The 21,050-nt window shown below is 46.0% G+C and overlaps 1 protein-coding gene across 2 annotated transcripts in view; it reads left to right on the top strand.

Moving 5' to 3' along the window:
- AP5S1 (adaptor related protein complex 5 subunit sigma 1) overlaps positions 1–21,050 on the top strand; it is a 162,699-nt gene that overhangs the window by 61,312 nt on the left and 80,337 nt on the right. Inside the window, exon 1 of one of the 2 annotated variants that reach the window (XM_086964306.1) lies at positions 12,283–12,469. The exons of the other annotated variant lie outside the window; for it this stretch is intronic. The gene's annotated coding sequence lies outside the window, so the exon portion shown is untranslated. Of the gene's footprint in view, positions 1–12,282; positions 12,470–21,050 lie in introns of those variants that run through there. 2 annotated transcript variants of the gene reach the window in all.

The following is a 21,050-nucleotide window of genomic DNA, read 5'->3' as shown; positions in this document are numbered from 1 at the left end:
GAGTTTTCTGGGTGTCTCTGAACAGCAACCTGTACTGCTCAGTGGTTAAGCCAAACCCATCAACCAGTGTATTCTTCAGGACTTGGTAATTGTTAGCATCCTCAGCTCTAGTAGTGAGGAGCTTATCTCTACCTTTGCCTTCAAAGGAGAGCCACAAAATAGCTGCCCACTGACTCTGGGGGATGCACTGGACAGTGCAGGCCCTCTCTAAAGCAGTCATCCATTTGTGGATGTCATCTCCTTGTTTAAAGGGGGGCACTATTTTACTCAGGTGTCTAGTGTCTAAACTCCTGTCTTTATCTCTAGGGATAATGCTGCCACCAGTGGGGTCTGCCCCACTCAATTTCTGCTCTCTAGCAAAGGCAAGTCTCTCTTTGGCAAGGGCAAGTTCTTCCCTCTCAATCCTCAGATTGACTTCCCTCATCTTAGCTTTATGCTCTCTTCTCTGAGGGGATGTCATCCCTCTGTGAGAAGAGGCCTGAGAGCCATTGGTATGAATGGATCTGTTAGAGCCTCTGGAGAGAGACCTAACTCGTCCATTCCCAATGTTAAGCCTGCCTGAGAGTGGGCCTGGGGGTCCCCCAAGTCCATTTTCATGCCTGCTTATGTTGGTCCTGGTGAGTCTACTGACTACTACCTGACCTTTGTCTGCCTCATCCCCTGACAACTCCTGATCCTCTTCCTCCTCTTCACTTCCTGTTCCATTGAGGTTGAGGTCAGGGTCCCCAAGGGTTCCCTCTAAGGGGGGCATACTCCCATCTGGATTAGGGGGGCCTGTGTTAGAAGCCCTCCTGGCATCATAAGTCTCTAAGAGACCTATCAGAAAAGGAGTGGTAGGGTTAGAACCCTGTTTTAGCTTCCTGGAGGTACACAGTTGTCTCATCTCCTGGAAGCTAAGAGCTGCATATCTTGACATGACCTGTGGAGGGTCAATGACCACTAGGGGAGTCTGTGAAGATTCTCCTTGATCAGACATGCTTTCTAGTGAGGTGTAAGTGGTGCACTTACCTACACTATTTGTTTGCCTACTGATCCCTTGCTAAGAGTTGTAGTCAGGGTGTGCTAAGCCCTGTTACACTACAACAGCTGGTTCAGTAGAACTCAGAGTATTCTAAGCTAAGTTATATGTACCTTGGTACTTATGTGATCTTTCAAATGATATTCTTAGGATACGTGTGGTAAAACAGCAAGCTCAAATCCCAACCGCTGCTCACCAATTTGAGAAGTTGGCCTGATATATAGTGCTCACTATTCTAGTGATCACTGTGTATCATACCAAACAACCCTTATTGATGATTGGTTGTAAGTCAACCTTATAGACCAGCTATCCTAGTAGCATGGACAAGAGCAGTCTTCAGGCTAAACTCTAGAGGGCGTGTTAAGCCAGCTGTTATACCATCACATATGTGAGAAGTTGGCCTGATATGTAGTGCTCACTATTCTAGTGATCACTGTGTATCATTCCAAACAACCCTTATTGATGATTGGTTGTAAGTCAACCTTATAGACCATCTATCCTAGTAACATGGACAAGAGCTGTCTTTAGGCTAAACTCTAGAGGGCGTGTTAAGCCAGCTGTTATGCCATCACATATACCCCTTGAACACCAAGTGAAAGGACACCACACAAGTTGTTATGAAAATAAAAGGATATTTATTTATAACAAGTCTACCCTGATCTCTTTATGAGTCGGGGAGCTAAGCACACAACAAAACTCTTAAGAAAATACTTTAAGTCGCACAATTTACACAAATGCCCGAGGGGCACGAAAAACCTTATACTACAAAAGTGGAATGCGAAATACTAGCAGGTAAGTAACAAGATCCAGAGGCTTTAGGATCGCTAGGACTACACTACTGAACCTTTAGGTTAGGAGCAGGAGGCCTAGGGAGATCGGGTGCAGAGTGTGCACTCTCACGCGGGATGCGGGACAAAGTCTATGGATGCTAGATTTCGTAAAGTTAGTGTTATCGGACGAATCCGACTAGCTAGGCTGAAAACGAAAAAGGATCTGGACACTTAGATAGTGAACCTACGTTGGAGCACCGAAATGCTCAAGTTACCTAGCCCAGGGGCTGCGGCTGCATAGGGTTCAAAAGACGTCGGGAATCCTCGTTACAGTCTATGGAGCCTGAAAGAAGAAGTTGCTGGCAGGCGACCAGTGATGATGTCCGGAGTGATCCAAGCCTGGATCGAAGATGGAGACGACCTGAAAGCAGAGGGGACTCAGTTCTTAATCACTAGCCAGTGATTAGGTGGGCACCAGGATGGCACCGGATGAAGTCACCTCGACCAGGTGAGTGGGCGACGCTGGGCTCTGCAGTCTCTCGGACCAAGAGGCGTTGTCGGCGTCCAGGATGGAGGTGCGAGCTGTCCCACGAAGGTGTCTGCTGTCGGCGATGCTGGACCCAGGATTGGGACAACAAACCTTGGCAAAGGCAAGCCCACGCGGTGGGCTCAAGATGGCGTCTGGAGTGGACCACGAGGGTCCGGGGTGCTCCTCTCTTGGAAGGGAGCAAGGGCCAGTCTGGAGCAACCAGACCAGCGATGCAATCGTCGTGGTTCGTCGTCAGGAGGGCCACAAGCCAGCAGGCAACTAGCCGGGCAACGCGGTGAGCAGCAAAGAGCAGAAGGGCCCCACGCAGATCTCGTGGATGCTGGGGGGCTGGACTTCGGTGCTGGAGCTGCTCAGGGTTAGGGCTTCTCAAACCCCAAAGCACTCACTCGGGGATCCCTCGGCGGTCGTGCTGGATAAGCGTCGTGCAGTTTTGAAGATGGCCGGTCCCTTCAGGTCTCGTCACACCCACGAATCTCAGCTGGGCTGATGATGTAGGTAGAGGTCAGAGGTGCCAGGGAATCCGGGTCTCGTTGAGCTGGGCAGTCTTGATCCGGAGGATGGACGTGCAGCAAACCGCATGTGCTTAGATGGTGCCCGCTGGTGCAGGGTGGCTACTCCTTAGCCACAAGGGAGAGTCTTCAGAAGGTTCAAGAGTTCTTTCGTGGAAAGTAGTCAAGATTCAGAATTATCTAATTTGGGAAGGGGGCCTGCTCCTACCTTTATTCGGAAAAAAGGGGCAGGCACGCGACTAGGTCCTGCCCATGGGTGGGACCTGGAGGGGGGTGGTTACACCCCTCTCCCTTGTCCGGACTTTCCCCAGCTCAGGGGCTGGTGTGCCCCTGGAACTGGTTCAAACCGGCAGATGCATAGTGAGCACCGGGGTGCCACTTGCAGTCACCTTCCATTCAGCCCTGCCTACCTGGGATACACAAAACCCTGTCTGGGATGGTGCTAGCACCGCCCCTGACAGGGAACCCTTTGTCCAAGCTCTCCTCGCTGGAAGGACTCCCAGCAGCAGGAGGTCAGACTTGTGTCTGTGGTGGCAGCATCCATTTTGTGATGCTGAGGCTCGAGCTAACTTTAACCGGGGTTCACAGTTACATACATGTTGTGTCCCTCTAGAAGGGTGGAATGCTAACCCCGTCGCCAGAATTGGCGAGGGGTTAGTATTCCAATTCGTATGACACCTTACTCGACATGTTTTGATAAAGCGATACCAAAGATAGCAAATAACCGCGAGGATTATATTGCACTTAAGAGTATATGGTACGCGTTATCATAGAACAGCTATTAGGACTTGGTTCCGCAAGCTGCAGACGGGCTCAGCTCATGCCAGAGCACCATCTTACATAATTCCAAGCACTCTGCCTTCAGGATTGTTAAGGCCTGCCATAGGAGTGACTGATAGGAATACATGTGTCCATTTTAGGGTTAGATATAGGGATACTATACCTCAAGCAAAGGGTGATTACACCACCTTGCCCCAGCTGTCGTGCAGCCAGTTGTGTCAGATTTGGATGGCCAGCCAGGGGTGGCATAATACATGCTGCAGCCCCTGGTAGGCCCTGGGTACACCTATGCCCTGGATACCTAAGGTATACTGTACCAGGACTGATAAGGTGGCCCAGTACCAATTGGTAAATGCACCTAAGGTACATGTGAGTCAATTTAGAGAGAGAACAGTAGGCCTGGGGCCCTGAATAGCAGGGTCCCAGGTCAACTAAGTCGAAAAACTAGCAAAACACCAGGCAAAAAGTTGGGGGTAACCATAGTCAGATATCCACCTTCCTACAACATATACCCCTTGAACACCAAGTGAAAGGACACCACACAAGTTGTTATGAAAATAAAAGGATATTTATTTATAACAAGTCTACCCTGAACTCTTTATGAGTCAGGGAGCTAAGCACACAACAAAACTCTTACGAAAATACTTTAAGTCGCACAATTTACACAAATGCCCGAGCGGCACGAAAAACCATATACACTAAAAGTGGAATGCAAAATACTAGCAGGTAAGTAACAAGATCCAGAGGCTTCAGGATCGCTAGGACTACACTACCGAACCCTCAGGTTAGGAGCAGGAGGCCTAGGGAGATCGAGTGCAGAGTGTGCACTCTCACGCGGGATGCGGGACAAAGTCTATGGAGGCTAGTATTTACAAAGTTACTGTTATCGGACAAATCCGACTAGCTAGACTAAAAACGAAAAAGGATCTGGACACTTAGATAGTGAACCTACGTTGGAGCACCGAAATGCTCAGGTTACCTAGCCCAGAGGCCGCGGCTGCATAGGGTTCAAAAGACGTCGGGAATCCTCGTTGTAGTCTATGGAGCCTGAAAGAAGAAGTTGCTGGCAGGCGACCAATGAAGATGTTCGGAGTGATCCAAGCCTGGATCGGTGATGGAGATGACCTGAAAGCGGAGGGGACTCAGTTCTTAATCACTAGCCAGTGATTGTGTGGGCACCAGGATGGCACCGGATGAAGTCACCTCGACCAGGTGAGTGGGCGACGCTGGACTCTGCTATCCCTCGGACCAGGAGGCGTTGTCGGTGACCAGGCTGGATGTGCGAGCTGTCCCACGAAGGTGTCTGCTGTCGGCGATGCTGGACCCAGGATTGGGGCAACAAACCTTGGCAAAGTCAAGCCCATGCTGTGGAGTCAAGATGGCGTCTGGAGTGGACCAGGAGGGTCCGGGGTGCTCCTCTTTTGGAAGGGAGCAAGGGCCAGTCTGGAGCAACCAGACCAGCGGTGTAATCGTCGTGGTACGTCGTCAGGAGGGCCACTAGCCAGCAGGCAAGTGACCGGACAATGCGGTGAGCAGCAAAGAGCAGAAGGGCCCCACGCAGATCTTGTGGATGCTGGGGGGCTGGACTTCGGTGCTGGAGCTGCTCAGGGTTAGGGCTTCTCAAACCCCAAAGCACTCACTCGAGGATCCCTCGGCGGTCGTGCTGGTTAAGCGTCGTGCAGTTTTGAAGATGGCCGGTCCCTCAGGTCTTGTCACACCCACGAATTTCAGCTGGGCTGATGATGCAGGTAGAGGTCAGAGATGCCAGGGAATCCGGGTCTCGTCGAGCTGGGCAGTCTTGATCCGGAGGATGGACTTACAGCAAACCGCGATGCTTAGATGGTGCCTGCGGGTGCAGGGTGGCTACTCCTTAGCCACAAGGGAGAGTCTTCAGAAAAAGTCAAGAGTTCTTTTCGTGGAAAGTAGTTCAAGATTCAGAATTATCCAATTTGGGAAGGGGGCCCGCTCCTACCTTTATTCTAAGAAAAGGGGCTGGCACTCGACTAGGTCCTGCCCATGGGTGGGACCAGGAGGGGGTGGTTACACCCCTCTCCCTTGTCCGGACTTTCCCCAGCTCAGGGGCTGGTGTGCCCCTGGAACTGGTTTGAGCCGGCATATGCACAGTGAGCACCGGGGTGCCACTTGCAGTCATCCTTCCTCTGAGCCCTGCCTACCTGGCATACACAAAACCCTGTCTGGGATGGTGCTAGCACCGCCCTTGACAGGAAACCCTTTGTCCAAGCTCTCCTCGCTGGAAGTACTCCCAGCAGCAGGAGGTCAGACTTGTGTCTGTGGTGGCAGCATCCATTTTGTGATGCTGAGGCTCGAGTTAACTTTAACCGGGGTTCACAGTTACATACATGTCGTGTCCCTCTAGAAGGGTGGAATGCTAACCCCGTCGCCAGAATTGGCGAGGGGTTAGTATTCCAATTCGTATGACACCTTACTAGACATGTTTTGATAAAGCGATACCAAAGTTGGCAAATACCCGCGAGGATTATAATGCACTTAAGAGTATATGGTACGCGTTATCCTGGAACAGCTATTAGGACTTGGTTCCGCAAGCTGCAGACGGGCTCAGCTCATGCCAGAGCACCATCTCACATAATTCCAAGCACTCTGCCTCCAGGATTGTTAAGGCCTGCCATAGGAGTGACTGATATTAATATATGTGTCCATTTTAGGGTTAGCTATAGAGATACTATATCTAAAGCAATGGGTGATTACACCACCTTGCCCCAGCTGTCGTGCAGCCAGTTGTGTCAGATTTGGATGGCCAGCCAGGGGTGGCATAATACATGCTGCAGCCCCTGGTAGGCCCTGGGTACACCTAGGCCCTGGGTACCTAAGGTACACTGTACAGGGACTGATAAGGTGACTCAGTATCCAATTGGTAAATGCACCTAAGGTACATGGAATCAATTTTACACAGAGAGCAGTGGGCCTGGGGTCCTGAATAGCAGGGTACCAGGTCAACTAAGTCCAAAAACCAGCAAAACACCAGGCAAAAAGTTGAGGGTAACCATAGTCAGATATCCACCTTCCTACAAACGTCCTGGTCAAATGGCAGAATGGAACTCCAATTTTTTGGGTGGTGCATTAAAATACTGGTCGTGCTGGTATAAAACCGGTCAGGTGGCAACCATAATATCTATCCTTATGCCCTTCTTATATGGTTAGTCCTGCAATGCCCTTGACTGCAGTTTCCTCTGTTTCAATATCTTTGATGTCCCCATCTCTTCTTACTGTTAAATGCATTGCATTTTAGTTGAATGTTTAAGGTCCCGATTGGGTATAGATTTGAGAGATCTTCTGGAATGGACTTTCATACTATCATCCCATATATGACAGTCATAGTGAGATGTTAGGAAATGCTCATAGTATGTATCTGGTTGGGATCTGCAGTGGTAGTGAGTAAGATCTTCTACAATAGTCTGCTGAAGGCAGTAGTATCTCATTGTAATTGGTCAGCTGGAACTTTGAGAGGGTTCAAAAGACCTGAATTCTAATAATATTTTAGCATGTTACATGATGAACCTTTCAGGAGAGTAACACTCTCCAAATGAGGGAGTGATTACAGATATATTTAAAATTAAAACTGATGGGGAAAAACTACAGGTTTTTAAAGTAGTGGGTCCTAGGCTCACATGCTAAAGTAAAGGACTACATGGTCACTAGTTGTATGGATTATTTAACTGGCCCTGGGCATATGTGCCCGGCTCCTTTTATTAGTAGGATCACCTGACTGGTGACACCTGTGTTGGATGGGTGTGGTTAGGTGTTAGGACTGCTACTAGGGTAGGGCTTCTCTGTATGACGTGTCCTGCAGGACACTAAGGATTAACAGCACCACAAATTAAAACAAATATTTAAAGTGGCTCGAGTATTAATATTTATTCCAGTTGAAAGACTTAGTACTTTGCAGCATACACATTCATTGCTTGCTATGGGATATATTTTATGCACAGACATCTGGCAAAACATATTGTCAGAGCTTCATTATAGCAAATTCACTCAAATTCCTACAAAGGTAACTTAGATGAGGGATACTCAAACTACGGCCCTTCTGACCTTTACATGTGGTCCCTGGGTTGCTGTGTACTTGACTAGGCATTGACGTTCAGAAAGCAATTGGGAAGAGGATATAGCCTTACGGCTAGAGCAGTCGACCTCGAAGCTGGGAACCGGGTTCGAGTCTTGGCAATGATGCTCAACATCCTGTGATTCTGGGCAAATCACTTAATCTCCCCGTGCCTACAAAAATGAATGTGTCCTTCTGTAACGAAACTGGTGCTATGTAAAGCGTCCTGATATCACAGCCAGACTGGCCATAGCGGGCACCAGGCATTTCCCCGGTAGGCCGCTAGGTTGGAGGCCGGTTTTGGGCCCCTGGGGGTTGGCAATATCGGCCCCCGGTAACAAAATCGGGCGAAAACAGCCCTCCCAAAGTACTCAGCTGCACTCCCCCTCACCCCAGGGGAGGGAGGGGGAGGGGGAGGGGTAGGGTGAGGGGGAGCGGGGCGGCTGAGCAGTTTGCCAGGGCTGGTTTCTGTTCCCAGTCCGGCCCTGCCTGATACCCGATATCTCGGGTCTAGTTCGCGCCTATAAAACTCCTTAAAAAAAAAAAGCAATAAAATAAGCAAGTATTTATTTACATGCAAACTTCAATAGATGGAGAAGCAAAGAAGGTGTCCTGCAACACTTAAAGATGCATCTTTAGTTTTAATAACATTATGCAACAAATATGATACTCTTAAATTCAAAAAAGTGTATTTCATTAATAAACTGCGGCGTTTCATCTTAGTGCATCAGATTATATCACTGCATTGACAGGTATTTATTAAAAGTGATCGTCCTCAAACTTGAACTTAGAAACATTCATGCCTTCCCTACCCTGACAACAATGCTCTTAGTTAAACAAGAGGCAATTTAGTTGTTATGTGCACCCACTATGTGGCCTTGGTTTTTATCATACATGGAACAACATGATAGTTAATTAATCAAACACAAGAGGTTTTGTATAGGGCACATCCCGAACTCATGTATAGGCTGGGGCGGATCACACAGAGTTCTACTATGCATAATTTCGCGGAGCGCCCCAAAAACTCTGCGTCACTCCGGAATTCCACAAGCGGGCGGAGCTGCTCAACGCGCCTGTTCGTGCTACAATTTTGACGTTCGGCAACGGGACATGCGTTCTCAAAATCAAGCGCGGGTGCCACTATTAGGAGAAAATATGCATTCACTGGTGCTCTCATATGCTCGCTGTCATCAGAAAACAAGCATTTGCAATGCAATAGGTCTCGCATTAGCAAGAGTTTAAGCTATTAGCATTGTAAATGACAATGCCTTTAATTGATGTTTTTTAAAAACAAAACATAAATAAAAAGGCATTGTCATTTATAATGTAATAGCTCAAACTCTTGTAACTGCAAGACCTATTCCACAGTACAGCCAAACACCCACTCATGCACAACCACTGCTGCAACACACAACAGCCAAACACCCACTCATGCGCAACCACTGCTGTACAACAGAACAGCCAAACATCCACTCATGCGCAACTACTGCTGTACCACAGAACAGCCAAACACCCACTCATGCGCAACCACTGCTGCATCACACAACACCCAAACACCCACTTGTAGTATGGCCTATGGCCTGCTTTGCGCCCATGTTATGTTAGCATGGCTTATTAGAAGTTTAAACGCCATTTTACCTTTTGCGCACAACACTGCATAGCTGTTTTTGTAAGTCAGCCTTCACGAAGGTCTACACATGAGAAAAGGTTTTGTTTTCAACATCTCTAGACTTACATCGTGCCCCTAGTCTGCACAGTGAGTGCGGAAGCCGTCAAGTTTATCAAAACATGTTAGCTGTTTTTCAACATGTTCGAGTAACGGTTTCTAGACACAACATTTTGGCAGCTGTGATTCAAGTAAGATTCTGGCGCACTTATTATTGCACACTTGCCATGATTTCACACACTTGGAAGATTTCCGTTTCCAGGGATGCAGAGAGAGCCTATGCTGATCTAGATGTAATTTACTCTTACTGAGCGGAAAGGTAATGGGGTCCCCCACACAAGCCTAAGAGACCTTCTATAGTTTATAATACATAGTTCCTATATAGGGTGGGTGTTAAGACTAGGCGCTATAGGATCTGTTTTCACCATCATTGTAATATGATTTCTCCTTTTGTATTTTATGGAATTGTAACCATGCTGACCATATTATTTCTAATCATATGTCTGCTTATGTTGGCTAAGATCCTGCACATGAGATCACGTCATTAAAATAAATATTTTAACCTTACCGTGTCTCTTCTTTACTCCTGTTATGGACTGGTATGAGAGTATAACAAAAGAGTGTTCTCACTTCCCGCCATTCCTGAGATGGTCATAAGTGGCATGTTCTGGGTTGTGTAATCATTGGTTACTTTGCTATAGGACGAAGAGCTAATGTGACACTGATGCTAGCTGGTTGGGGTTTTTCTAGGTAAGAAGGTGAGTTTCTGGTACACCACAATTCACTGACGTCCTAGGTCTCTGTGTATGAGCAGGATCCTTGCAACACACTCATGCGCAACAACTGCTGTACCACAGAACTGCCAAACACCCACTCATGCGCAATCACTGCTGCACCACAGAACAGCCAAAGACCCACTGATGCGCAACCACTGATGGATCAAAGGACAGCAAAACAACTTCCAGAGAATACTGCACAACCCACCGCAGCTCAGCTATCATGATATATATCCTTTGTTACACACACGCATCTGGGCAACTCTCCACGGTTATGGCACATTTGCGCAACCATTGCTGTATGACAGCATTGCGACACTCTCACTGTTGTTCTACATCACAACTACGTATGCACTGATGCGTTACAGATGAAGGCGAGCAAGTCCCAGTGTTACAACACCAAGGCCCAACAATGAATGTTCTTCAACACAACTGCACACCCACTGCAATATCGCACAACACCTGCTGCGATCCAACCCTCATGTATAACCGCTGTTGTCCTAAAGCACAAAGCACTACAATTTTACTGCACACATGCACTTCTGCTGTACTTTAGCTTAGCTCACTGCACAATCGCATATGTATAAAAATACGACAGCACAACCAAATCTACTTTAAAATGCAACTAATTGACTATAACAGCACAGGTGCATCACAAGCATTGGCAAAGAGGCCAAATGCTGATTAACGGCTTTACCAATGCTCTTCGGCTATGTTGTATAGCATCGGCAAGATGCTGTCAGCATGGCCATATGAAAACAAATGAAATAAGTAAATAAACCAAGTGCAGTGTCCCAGAAACATGCGCCGTGCTCAGGTTTCTTACAGTTTAAAAAAATAAAAATAAACGGAGTGTGGTGTCCCTGAAGCGAGCGCCGCGCTCAGTCTTAAAGTTAAAAAAAAAAAAATAAAAAGAGCACGGTGTCCGATACCGCTGCAGCCGCCATTGTCCCCATCAGTGTACATTTTAAAAAGATGCTCGCTCACCAGATAAAGCCCATCGTGTAACGCCACAAGGAAACAATCCAGGCCAGATGGGCCGGCCGACAAGGAGACAGGGCGGTAACCTAAAAGCCTCATTTTCAATGGGAAGCCAGCGTTTAGCATAAACGCTAACTCGACCCAATGAAAATGATGGGCGGGGCTTCAAGCCCCTTTGGAAATCTCCTTGATGACTATAATCCTCGCAGACCGAGGAGGGCATGCGCGCTCCAGCACTAGGTCTGCGAGACCTAAAAAGGCGCCAGACGTTGTAAGCGTGGCCTAATGACGCGCTCACGGCTGCCAAGTCCTGCAAGCCCTCGCAGGAAATCGGCAAGTCTCGCTGGTGCTCTTGGGTGCCCACCATATCTCGTAAGCGCTCATGAGCACTCAGCAAGGCTCATTACACTCACCAGCGCGTGCAAACTCCTAGCTTGAGCACGCCAACCGAAATGCTGCCCTTAGCCACAGGCCATACTTTTTGGTCCCTGTCAAAATGTTTTTGAGTAGCCATGGTCTACTTTATCCTCCGTACACAAGAATGTGATTTAATTTTCACAGTCTAGTAGTGGATTTTTGACACACTTTTCTAAAATATTAATAACATGGACGCTATCTTTGACGGGATAAAGTAAGTCGTAGTGTGCCACATTTAGCGTTTGAACCATGAGCACATATTTAACCTCCAATTAACGGAGAACTCAAAGAAAAATACAGTTATATTTTATATAAGCTAGAGTACTTTAACTTTGGAAGGCGAGCAAAGTTTACCTAAAAATAATATCGATTTGGATAAATACTCTTTTTTTGTAGATTTGTAGTAAGAAACTGTCGTAGCTAGTAAGTAGTTACATTTAATTAATTATATCCTTAAGAGTTTTAGAGGTTTGGAAGTTCTAGTATTTTGTATGTGTCATAATATTCTAATGGGATCTGTGTATTCTATCTGTATCAGTTGTGGGGTTTTCAGAATGATTTAACTTTCAATCCAGCTGGATGTAATCTGTGGCTTATCCATTAAAGGAAACTAGTTTCAATTCTAATTGGTGTCTCTGCGTTGTTACTACAACAATTTACTTACTGAAACTTCTTTGCATTCAGTTGGTAATATTCCCTCTCCCTTTAAAGATGGCCGCTGTCTTTACACCTTTGTCGAGCGCGGGCGCGCTCGCCCTTTCTTTATGTCCATGCTAACAGCAGTCACGGGGAGATCCTGCCTGGCACTGGCAGCCATAGTGGAGCTCGGGGCGCCTTGGAGGTTGTGGTGAGGAGGCAGCGCGGAGGGTCACATGAAATCAAGCTGGAACGCGAGTTCCTTATGTGAAAGAGACAGTGTTTGTAAGTACATAAGCAATAAGTATGTGCTTACCAGCTAGCCCTAAAGAAACCGAGCACAAACGTACGAGGAGTAATGGTACAAAACAGTATATGAACCTTGTTACTTGTGCCTCTGAATGCAGCTTATGAGGTTAAGGCACCTGCTGCAGCGCTGTATCTGCAACCAGCACTCCCCAGGCATAATATTGGCAAAACATAAGGTGGTTCGGTCTCCTGCTCACAGGTCTGAATTTGTATGCCTGCTGCTGAGTACTGCATGTAAACTGCAGGTCATATGACATTCTAGTAATATTGACTAATGGCCATTGCTGCTGAGTACTGCATGTAAACTGCAGGTCATATGACATTCTAGTAATATTGACTAATGGCCATTGCTGCTGAGTACTGCATGTAAACTGCAGGTCATATGACATTCTAGTAATATTGACTAATGGCCATTGCTGCCGAGTACTGCATGTAAACTGCAGGTCATATGACATTCTAGTAATATTGACTAATGGCCATTGCTGCTGAGTACTGCATGTAAACTGCAGGTCATATGATATTCTAGTAATATTGACTAATGGTCATTGCTGCTGAGTACTGCATGTAAACTGCAGGTCATATGACATTCTAGTAATATTGACTAATGGCCATTGCTGCTGAGTACTGCATGTAAACTGCAGGTCATATGATATTCTAGTAATATTGACTAATGGTCATTGCTGCTGAGTACTGCATGTAAACTGCAGGTCATATGATATTCTAGTAATATTGACTAATGGCCATTGCTGCTGAATACTGCATGTAAACTGCAGGTCATGATATTCTAGTAATATTGACTAATGGCCATTGCTGCTGAGTACTGCATGTAAACTGCAGGTCACATGATATTCTAGTAATATTGACTAACGGCCATTGCTGCTGAGTACTGCATGTAAACTGCAGGTCATATGATAATCTAGTAATATTGACTAATGGCCATTGCTGCTGAGTACTGCATGTAAACTGCAGGTCATATGACATTCTAGTAATATTGACTAATGGCCATTGCTACTGAGTACTGCATGTAAACTGCAGGTCACATGATATTCTAGTAATATCGACTAAGGGCCATTGCTGCTGAGTTCTGCATGTAAACTGCAGGTCACATGATATTCTAGTAATATTGACTAATGGCCATTGCTTCTGAGTACTGCATGTAAACTGCAGGTCATATGATATTCTAGTAATATTGATTGCTGCTGATTACTGCATGTAAACTGCAGGTCATATGATATTCTAGTAATATTGACTAATGGCCATTGCTGCTGAGTACTGCATGTAAACTGCAGGTCATATGATATTCTAGTAATATTGACTAATGGCCATTGCTGCTGAGTACTGCATGTAAACTGCAGGTCATATGACATTCTAGTAATATTGACTAATGGCCATTGCTGCTGAGTACTGCATGTAAACTGCAGGTCACATGATATTCTAGTAATATTGACTAATGGCCATTGCTGCTGAGTACTGCATGTAAACTGCAAGTCATATGATATTCTAGTAATATTGAATAATGGCCATTGCTGCTGAGTACTGCATGTAAACTGCAGGTCACATGATATTCTAGTAATATTGACAAATAGCCAGTGTAGCTGAGATCCTTGTGTAACCTACTGCTTACAAGTTCAAAGGAGAGTAAATTTGCTCACATATGTGCCTACTGCAAACGGTTGCATGTAACCTATAGGCACAAGCTTAAATACTAGTATTTGACTTACTGTTTTCATTCTTATAAGGTAGATAAAATGGATACACTCAATTTGAGCAATAAAGAATACGTTATTGTAAAAAAATGTTTTTTTTGTCATGTGTATAGCCATTATTAGTGTAATGTTGCACACTTACACAGATGTAACTTACACTTGCGCAGAGCCTGGGAATGGTAAACACTTTCACATATCGTGACAAACTCGTAGAGTTTTACAGAGTGTATCTTTTCTCTGATGGGCTGCTAGCATTCGAGGCTTGGTCCAAACTGTCCCTCCTTCCTGTTTGGACATCGGTTCCCATCCAGATCATCATTTGGACAAATGACATTTTTATATGAAGCTTTTGGAGGTTGCAGCTGAGCTCATGTGGCGTGTCACCCAATTTATATGAATTGGCTCTACTAGGTATCTCGCGAGAAACTGGAGGGGAGATTTTCAGGGGCAGGCCTGAAACCGCCTGAGTTGAGAGTAGCTGATTTATCAGGAATCCTGTTGCTTTCCCCTGTGTGCCACCACTGACCACTTGCTCCTCAAGTTATGCATATTTTATTAAAACCGATCAGTTTTTCCCAAACTTTGCAAAGCCATAAAAACATGTTTTTCTTAATGATAAATGTTTACAACCCACCTATATTTAATGGACATTAGGCGTGCAATTTCTTTAACAAAAACATCATGTGGGTAGCGCATTGTCATCTACAGACAGCACAGTTTCCATTGAATTGGTCACTACATTTGTGCAGACGTACAGTGTTTGTGCTAAAACTATCTTGCACGCAAAAGATAACATGTGGAAATTGGTTTTCAGTGAATATTTATCATTTGCGCATCACCAAACGAGTGTCTTGATTTATTTCAATCCTATTCAAATCTTTGTTTCTATCACGCTTCAGAATTACAAAGAATATGCTTCAATTTTGCTTTCCAAACTTTTGAAGGCTTACAGTTCATTTACAGGTATTTAAATCTAGTGTGTGTTGCAAAAAAATACATCCTGTAGCTTTTCCTTTCACACTTTCTGTAGCCCAGCAAGGTGTCACATTTTTCACTTTCTTTCTCTGACTGCAAAGTGAGAGGGGTTTGTAAACATCAAGCCCCATATTAAAAAATAAAAATAAAGAGAACTTGGCAGTGGACATAACCTGACATTTGACCTCTGTCATTGAAGCACAGCAAATGTAAATAGATAAATACAGAGTTTAAAGGCATCTTTATTTATTGCTTGGACTTTCACGACCCACAAAAAAGTGGCTTGCCATCTTCAGTTTTGGAATTACTGCATTGAATAGATTGGATTACATATACAATAGTTTTTTTTTTAAATCATGGTAGCAGCAAACACTTGATTTAAAACATTTTGATGGTAGTGTGCTTTACAAATGGGTAGTTTTTCGAACATAGTTTTGGGGAAAGAAAGCAGCTTAAAAATCACTTTCTGAAGCGTTGTTAAGGAATTTAAATAAGTGCTGCAGCCTTGCATGGTCAAGGCCATGCAGCACATCTGATTTTTGGGTAACGTATTCATGTCAAGCTTTTATGAATACTTTTTAGGTCTCGCGACCTATGCGCATTGAGCGGAGCGAGAATTCAAGTGCTCAAAATGCTCGTGAAACCAAGGGTTTCGTTCGTGCGGTTTTCGTTAAGTTCACGTGACCAAACAAGCACGCGCATCAGCCTCCCTCCCTCCCTCCTAATTGCATTTTTTCACGGCCGCACAGCACATCAAAGGGCTTCTCCCAGCGTGTGCTGTGCGGCTTCTCCTCCCCTAATTATTCATGGCTGGCCGCTGGCCGGCCGTACTTTCAGTTTCCCGGCCCACATTTGGCAGCTTCTTGCCTCCTTCTCTAGCTTTCGCTCTCCACCTAATCTGCTCTGCTAGCTTAGGACAGTATCCATGGCAGCCATTGCATTTAATTAATAATATGAAAAAACAAGTGACATAACAAAGACTTCCAACCTACACGTTATGGCTCGCATCAGATGAAGTGGCAACTTCGCGTACACAGTAACAATATGACGTATAATATACTGATTACACAGGCATCTGAAGCACATTCGTTAAAGGCGTAGATTAGTTACTGCCTAAACATGGGGTCTGTTTCAGGGGTCTGGCCTATGGTCAATTCAAAGTTCCTTATTTTGAATAAACACATGGTCTGTCTAGAGTAGACTCTAGAGTCTAGACCTACGAGCAGACCCACATTTCTGCACCAACTGCCTGCCTCATGTTGCTAGTTTCTCCCTTTCACCAGCCACGTGCTCACTGAAGGTGCTCTCGGCGCTCGAGCTCACGCCGAGAGTTGCCTTTCTGGCTTCAGATCACCAACTGTCACCAAGCCTGCAGCCTGTACTTTGCCTTCGCTTCGTCACAATCCAGGGGCGGGCGATACTTACGTTGCCCCACAGCCTACAAACTTTGCACATCGTTAAAGTTACAACGTTGTGCGAAGTTTGCATAACCTTGCTCGCAGAAGAATATTTTGCAACAAAATGCATTTTACAAAAAATCTCTCCTACTAAATGCTTGCTTCGGTTTGTTTTTATCCCACAAACCCTGCTATTTAAGATTCTTATTTTCAGCAATTTATCACTTACCAGCCTCAGAAAGGTTGCGTCATTTTTAAGAAAGCTTCACAGGATTGAGAAAAACTTCCCACACCCCTAAACAAATAGCGCCCTGGTTTTGCTTCACTTCTTTGATTTTGTGCCAACCCGACTTTTTACCTCGAGGGCTGTTTACGGCACCAGATTACCAAGGCATCCGCGGATTATTTTTTGCCAGAGCTGCATAAAAACTTAAACGGTGTGCAAGGCGTAGATCTGACACAACACTCAATGCTTTCTTTATAAAGTTATTATAATGCGAGTTCGTACAAGCGTGTCTACGGAAACAAACAAGGTCTAAAACTCCCCCTAGGAAACTAATATGTCAAAAGAAAGCCCAGCGCTGCAAGCGTGGGGTCCGCCCGGTGGAGCGAGTTTAGCCGCAGCCACTGACCGAGACCCAGGTGCTGCAGGACACAGGAGCTCCCGCGCCTCGCCCAGCTTCAAAGGCACACAGCCCTGTGCACTCCGGCTGGTGTTTCTACCTTTACCCTTTTGTCGTAAACCGAGGATCGGCTGGAGAGAAGAGGCTCTTCGGGACCAGTGGCAGCCCTGAATTCAGCTCACCAAAGATGGTTCTGCGGCAAGCACTATATAGGTGATTTCATACACATTCTGCAATAGTTAGATGCTTTCCCGCACCAATCAATCAATATAAATTTTATTCGGCTTTAGAGATAAAAAAAATATAAAAGAGCATCAAATCATTATATATACACACATCAGTTACAAAGCCGACCTGAAAATGTTCTTTAAGAGATACCTAAAAACAAATATAAAAAACAATTTTAAAAACAACCAATACATTTATGAAGAAAATTCCTAGAAAAGGCATTACAGAAACGGGTTGACCTATACACCCAAGGCTCTTTATTAACCACAACTATATTTAAGCCTGACAGTAGTTTTTAAAAATTGAAGCACCAATCAATTTCTTCCAAAATCACTGGGTGAATTTAGGCAAAACCACAAAATATTACCAAGAGCGGTCTGATCCAGCTATGCAGACGCTGAAATCTTAGAAAAACAAGCACTGGCGTTGCCAATAGGTCTCGCAGTAGGAAAGTTGGAGCTATTGGTTTTGTAAATGACAAAGCCCTTTATGTTTCTAAAATGAAAACAAAAATAAAAGACATTGTTATTTGCAATTGTAATAGCTCCAACTTTCCTACTGCGAGACCTATTGGCAACGCCAGTGCTTGTTTTATTTTTAGCTAACCTGTCTCTTTTTTTTCTATCCCGTTGCTATTGCACTTTTTTGTAAAGGTTACTGCACTTATCCTTGCCAACCTGGTCATGCTGTCCATTACTGAATCGTGAAAAGTCCACATCATCATACACTCTTCCACCTCGGTGTTGTCAAGCGATAGTGTACTGTAGCGTACACCAGTGATCCAGCCCCAAGTCTTTAATCTTGGGCCGTCCCTTTCTTACAACTCATCTACAAACAGACTCTTGCTGCATGCCAACTTCAACAGTATCTTTTACCTCTTACATTCTATCTGTTGTGCCCTAAGCTCTCTGTTTGTATTTGCATCTGAGCATGTTCCTTTGCTTGTGTGACGACACCCAGCTGATTCTCTCCCTCACCAACGACCCCGCCACCGCCAGAGCCAACCTTCACGAAGGGATGAAAGACGTAGCCGAGTGGATGACAACCAGCCGCCTGAAACTGAACTTAGACAAGACGGAAGTCATCATCCTGGGCTCCTCGCCCTCCGCCTGGGACGACTCCTGGTGGCCCCCCGCCCTGGGCACCGCACCCAAACCAACAGACCACGCACGCAACCTGGGCTTCATCCTGGACTCCTCCCTCTCCATGACCAGACAAGTCAACGCCGTCTCCGCGTCCTGCTTTAACATCCTGCGCATGCTACGGAAGATCTTCCGGTGGATCCCCACTGAGACCAGGAAGACGGTCACCCAGGCCCTCGTCACCAGCCGACTGGACGACGGCAATGCCCTCTACGCCGGAACCACCGCCAAGCTCCAGAAGAGACTCCAGCGGATCCAGAACGCCTCAGCCAGACTCATCCTCGACATCCCCCGACGCAGCCACATCTCCGGACATCTAAGAGACCTGCACTGGCTCCCCGTCAACAAGAGAATCACCTTCCGTCTCCTCACCCACGCACACAAAGCCCTACACGACCAAGGCCCGAGCTACCTCAACAACCGCCTCAACTTCTACGCTCCCAAACGCCACCTCCGATCGACCAACCACGCCCTCGCCGCCGTCCCCCGCATCCGAAGAGCGACAACAGGAGGAAGGTCCTTCTCCTACCTGGCCGCCAAGACCTGGAACTCCCTCCCGTCCGACCTGCGCCTGACCCAAGACCACCTCTCCTTCAGGAAGAAGCTCAAGACCTGGCTGTTCGAGCAGTAGCAGCACCCCCCCCCCCCCTCCCCCCCCAAGCGCCTTGAGACCCTCCGGGTAAGTAATGCGCTCTATAAATGTCTGTGATTGATTGATTGATTGATTGATTGATCTCGTCCTTGGTTTCCCAGAGTGCATTGAACTTGGGTCATAAGTTCCCATTCTTATTTCCCTAACCTTAACTGCTCCAACCGTACTGTACTGTATGGGCTCTATCAATCCCATCACTTACTCCTGTTTCTTGGCATCCCTTTAATAGTCTGCCCCTTTTTTCGAGGTCACCATCTCCTCTCATTCACTGGCATCCTTCCCCGGTCACCTTCTATGTTGCATGTCCTTCGCTGCCCTGTCCCTTATACCCATCCGTCATACAGATTCTTCACTTCACCCCCGCTTATGACTTTGTCCTTCACCACTTTCTAGAGTCTTCTAAAACATGCAAGTCTTGGGACCTTGTTTAGATCTTGGTGTATGAAGTACTCGGTCACAAACACTGTATTTCGATCTCCATAGGACACAGCTTTCCAAACTTTTCATGTTGGTGACACACTTTTTGGAGATGCATAATTTTGTGACACAGTGAGGCAGTATAGCGAGCAAGTGAGCCCGAACCACCTAAGGAGGGTTCGGGTGGGGAGGGGGCGGGGCTCTCCCCCGGAAGAAAATTCTGAAATAAAAGTGGGCAAATGGTCTCCCTCTGTCGATCCCTCCCTCTGTGGTCGCCCCCTCCCTCTGTGGTCGCCCCCTCCCTCTGTGTGTGTCTCTCTCTCTCTCTCTCTCTCTGTTTTCCTCCCTCTGTGTCTCTCTCTCTCTCTGTTTCCCTCCCTCCTTGTCCTCTGTCTGTCACCCTCTGTCACTTTTTTATTTATTTATTTCATGCGATTTTATATAGCGCAAACATTACCCAAAGGTGTCAGAGCGCTTTACAAAAGAACCAGTTGTGAATATCCGCGCCCCCTGATCCGTGGAGGGACAGGCCGCTCTGATGAAGTGTTCTCCGTCTCCATCCGCTGCCCAGTGCACCTCCTTCACTGAGGGTGGCAAAATCGCTGCACTTGCCTTAATGAGATGATACTACCAGCGTCATTATTACAGGAACGAGGAAGGCATTTCTTTTTTTGTTTGACAAGCATGTACGAAGCTTACTTTGTGTTTCTTCTATCTCATGTTTCTCATAACAGGCAATTTTCATTAACAAATGTTCTACCTTTGAGCGAATACAGGTGGGTATATACTCGAGTCAGCAGTGGCATTTTTTAATCTCAATTGCAATCCACAACTTTTGACCTTTATCACGATTTCTACTGTAGACTGTATGAAAGTAGAAATGGTGTCTCTCAAATGTATTGATGATGAGTAAAAAGTAATGACGAACATGGATTGTGCCAATTACATACGATTTAGATGGCCCAGGCAACGATAACAAAAAAAACATTTCCTCTACTGTATGTTTCACATTAGCAGCGTTTCATTTGTTGGGATACAGGGGTGATCTCGATCTATCTTTATCTCGGTGAGCTTCATCAGGGCTGTCAGTGTCCCATCGAAAGTACGCCATATCAGCGGAACTAAGATTTTTTTTATCATCCGGTGGTAAAACATGATCCTGCATAGCAAGTCTACCTCAAACATTACATACTGTAAGTAAGTGAGTAACGTCCGCACTTAACTTCCTGGATTTTATCTACGCCTCACCCCAGCTTCCTGAGCACACACACAGCCGCACCCGGGCACTTCACAGGCCTTTAAAAGCCCATAAAGCAGAGTGTCAGGAATGCCTCTCTTAATTAGCAGCAATTATGTGCTAAGTGCCCGCGACACACCCAGCATTCGTAGGCGACACAGTACTGTGTCGGGACACACA

The sequence above is a fragment of the Lissotriton vulgaris genome, chromosome 3_2, assembly GCF_964263255.1.
Source record: "Lissotriton vulgaris chromosome 3_2, aLisVul1.2, whole genome shotgun sequence".
Classification (NCBI taxonomy): Eukaryota; Metazoa; Chordata; class Amphibia; order Caudata; family Salamandridae; genus Lissotriton; species Lissotriton vulgaris.
Note: the sequence above shows the minus strand (reverse complement) of the source record. Positions and strands in the feature narration are given on the sequence as shown.